At 42.5% G+C, this 4,358-nt stretch overlaps 1 long non-coding RNA gene across 1 annotated transcript; it reads left to right on the top strand.

The window, feature by feature from the left end:
* The first annotated feature begins 268 nt into the window (after window positions 1-268).
* Window positions 269-4,060, top strand: LOC128412362 (uncharacterized). Its single transcript, XR_008330059.1, has 3 exons — window positions 269-542; window positions 2,984-3,093; window positions 3,295-4,060. It is a non-coding gene; the product is annotated as an uncharacterized LOC128412362 (long non-coding RNA).
* The last annotated feature ends 298 nt before the right edge of the window (window positions 4,061-4,358 follow it).

Raw genomic sequence — 4,358 nt, 5'->3', positions numbered from 1 at the left:
ATCAAACTGAAACATTTTAACAATGGAATTCATATATATATATATATATATATATATATATATATATATATATATTCCACAGTGGAGGGCTGCCGGGGGTGGGGTAGGGAGAATGCTTTACCACCACCACCACCAACGCCATAATAATAAAAAATATTATCAAAGCAAAAAAGATAATGAGGTGGATGGCCAATACAGCTTTAACAGGAAGAGTCAAACTCCAAGCCCTTCTATGTTTGATCAGTGGGGCAGCAGGAGAGGAGGCTTTCCCTTACCCATAGAATTGTTTTTAAACTGCCTATGCTTTCATATTACTCAATATAAGAATGGTACCCCCCTTTTAGCAGGAGTGAGGTTGCCCCAGCCTGACTTGGAAGAGGTTTGATTTGATTTCTCCCAGAGGAGGAGGAATTGGAGTCCCATGGACAGGGGTGGCCAATCAGAAGGGGACTGAACTGCCTCTCGGTTGGTGATGTTGGGCCAGTGACCACCTCTCAATCCAACCTACCTCATCCTAACAAAAACACCTTAAAGAAAAAGAGGTAAGTAAGTAAGTAAGTGTCACACTGAGGCAGTTTTAGGTTGGGGGCACTGCAGAGTGATTACCTGGGATTGCCTGGGGCTTTGGAAGGTATTTCAGGGTGCCTTTCGAATCAGATATGGGCAAGTGGGTGAACTCTTGACAGCAACACCTAGAGCACATGTTCAGCTCAAAGGCCCAGGGCTCACCTAGGGAGAGGGAAATTTCCCTAATCCTATTGGCTGAGGAGCCACAGAATGTTGGTGCTCACATGCCCAGGGGGACACAAAGGACACTGCCCTCAAACCTCACCTGTCCTCACTTCTTTAACTGGCTTGTTATTCTATGGATCTTCTTATTGTTTTATCTGAATAAATATACCGTAACCTTTCACCAGTGTACTGCCTTTTGAGGTCATCCGGGCAATGAGTAGTAAACCAGAAAAAAATAGCTATCAGAGAACCTCTAGAGGTTGGTATGGAGATGTTCAGCTTGTCACAGAGCAAACGTTCCCCATTTCTTCCATGGTTTGACAACTGGTGGTTGGCTTGTGAGCAGATTTCCTCATAGTCACAGTGACTCTGCTGCTCCCAGGATGTGCCCTTCACATGCCTTTGTTTATCTTATGGGATTTGTGAAGCCTGTTTTCATCTCAGCAGCGTAGCAGACACCCCAGGAATAAAATCAGCAGGACAGGTTCTTTGTTATTAGAAGTCTGTCAGTTGAGAGCAAAGTCTCTTTCAGAGCTTTTGTTGTTGAACTAGTTTCATTCACTCAGGGACACATTCAACCAACACAGTTCATAACATGACTATAACATGAATAACCTATAAGGAAGGGTGTGTGAGAAACCTTTAGATTAAAAATAAAAGCACATAAAACTTTTAAAAGCCCAGATCAGCAGGCCTTCATGCATCATGCTATAGATTCACATATGACCAACATCACACATAGATAAGATCAAGGAATTATCAAGGGAGACTGATAAACCGGAATCCATTTTAAAAAAACAGTGTTTTCAGGATTCCAATTAGGATTATTGCACAGTTTAGGGAGTTCCATTCTGTACCCAAAGGTTTGCACATGTTAGGGGGATTGATCACCCCTGCTTTTCAGCGGTAGCTATCATGCCTGCATTGCAAATTCCCATGTTATATTACTTCCTTCCCATGTTGATGTTCCTGTCTGGTGAAAGGTTGCAATGGAGAGTGAGGATGGGATATGAGTTGGGGAATCACAATTTCTGCTGGACTTGTGGGATTATCCACACAATTCTTCAGCAGACATTGTTTTAAGGCTAATTCTCCCATCCTCAAAAGCAATTATGTCCCATTTGGCGTTCCTGCAATTGCTTGATGCTTAGGTTTTAATGCTCCATCAAAATGTACTTTGCTTCCAACTTGATTTATACTTCACTACAGTTAAGCCTAGGTTAGACATGTGTGTGTGATTATTTACAATATTTATGTATTGCCTTGTAGCCAAAAAGCAAACAAAATACACCCTTATTTACATAGTCATGACTGGACCTAATGGTCAGGGGTCCCTTAACCTTTATCTTTGGGCAACAGTTAAAACACTTAGGTTCTCACTATACATAGTTCATTTCCCTTTATCAGAACTGTCACAGTGAAGAGTCCCAGATTAGGCCCATTGCCATCATTTGATGGAAGCAGAGTTAGCACAGGATCCAGAGGATTCAGTGATGGCCCAGTCCCAGCTCCGTAAACATCCCATTTGGCAGGATGCTTCCACCCACCCACATTGAGACCCTGTGAATGCAGAATGGCCTCCCTGCCAGCTGTGGAGTCCAATGGAGCTGGATATCACTAGGTGGAGAGTACCTCTGCCCCATCTAAACCCCTTCAGAATAGTAGATCAGGGGGTTGGATTGCTCCGCCCAGCTGCAATCTTATACCCACTTACCTGCGAGTCTACCCCATTGAACTCAGTGGAACTTTATGTCTGAGTAGAAATGCATAGGATTGCACTAACCCACATCTGTGCGTACTTATTTCATTCCATTTTCAAAATAGCAAATACAGGGAGTCCCAAACCAGAGAGCAATGTTGACTGTCACTTAGATTTGTTTCAGATTGTTATCACACTTGGTAGAGATACTGGCTGAGGTTGAAATTTGAATGCACTGGAAGAAGTCGCTTGTGACATAAATAATTTGAAATAAAAATGTCACGGTTTTGACTTTTTGCAAATGACTGCACTGAACTTCCAAACTGTTGCAATTCAAAAAGCTAATTCAGGATTGTGTACATTAATGCCAATGCCCTATAAAACAGCCAGAATATTTTTTTAAAAAATAAAAAAAGTCAGCAAAGGCAGAGAGGCATGAGTTTTTAGCCTGTGTCAGCATAAAGGTTGCCTCAGTTGTTTCATCTCAAAACAGCTGCATGCTTTCATTGACTTTTTTTGCCCTTTCTTTGTGCACTCATCCTAACCTCTTAGGTTGTTTCCTGGCCTCACTTTGCTGACCTATGACCGGCGCTGACCTTTAGCTAGAGAATGTGACATTTTGTTCTCCTCTGGCGGATGTGTGAGGCTCTCATTATTCAAAGGTATGTGAAAATAATGACCTCTAGTGACCTTTCAGTTTCCTTTCATTTACTGGTGTCCTTTAGGTGCTTGTTCAGCATATTGCCATGCCCAGTCATTGTGTATGTCTGCTTAGTGGTGCTATATTAAAATTTCTTCAGTAAACATGCATCTCCTGTTTATTAATTCCATGCTTCATTTCTCTCCCTTATTGCCTGTTCAAGCAAATGCCATGGAACCTGACAGGAAGGAACAGGTGGGCAATTGGCTTCATAGGATCAGAGGACTGCAATGGAATGAAAAGCAAGCATATCCAAAGGATGGTCCCAACCTAAGATACGGTATCTGCCGGCTTCCAACAAATTAACCTCACAAAAGAGACAAGATCACAGCAGGAGCAAGAAATTTGCGACTCTCCAAAATGAGTCAAACATGGGAACCTTTTTCAGTTCAAGGGTCATATCTCCTCAGCTTACTACACTTTTGAGTGACAACTGATCCATGGTTATTTGGTGTACCTTTGTGGACATTTGACTTGCTGATGAAGAACATTTATTGAAACAGTCTGTTATTCCGGAAGTGCTGTTCTGTTGCTGTGTTTGGAGCACCTACCATCATTCTTCTGTGTTGCTGTGTTTATAGCACCATCTCGCTCCCCCTCACTTTTGGCAAAATTCTGTATTAACTTTGGAAGGCGTTTAGCCTCAATTCAGTGATTCTTTGCGGTCAAATACTAATCTGATCATTTCCTTTCATGGAATATCTACTTCACTCTTATTAGTTCGTGACTCCATGTACATATTATATGTTTTCTGATTGTGAATTAAGAAACAGTTCGATAGTGTTATATAAATATTGTTAGTATACTACAGTCATACTTCAGGTTGTATGTGCTTTGGGATGAGCGTGTTCGAATTGCGCTCCGCGGCAACCCGGAAGTAACGGAGCACGTTACTTCCGAGTTTTGCCGCTTGCACATGCGCAGATGCTCAAAATGACGTCACGTGCATGCACAGACATGCCGTCGCTGGTTATGTTTGCTTCTAGATGCGAATGGGGCTCCAGAACAGATCCCGTTCACATCTAGAGGTACCACTGTATTAGCCTACGTGTTGCTTTGTTTCTGTGGTGGTGGACAGGGCCAAAGGTAAAAGGGGGCAGGGGGCTCCATGTGCCTCTTTCTTTTGTACATTAGGCCACCTTTCAGCCACACAAACCAGAAATTTCTAGACACACCCTCACCCCAATTAGGCAAAAGTCACTTTCACAATTCAAAGACAAGTTCTAG

This window comes from Podarcis raffonei, chromosome 4 (genome assembly GCF_027172205.1).
Source record: "Podarcis raffonei isolate rPodRaf1 chromosome 4, rPodRaf1.pri, whole genome shotgun sequence".
NCBI lineage: Eukaryota > Metazoa > Chordata > Lepidosauria > Squamata > Lacertidae > Podarcis > Podarcis raffonei.
The sequence above is the reverse complement of the archived record's forward strand: the minus strand, read 5'-3'. Positions and strand labels throughout refer to the sequence as shown.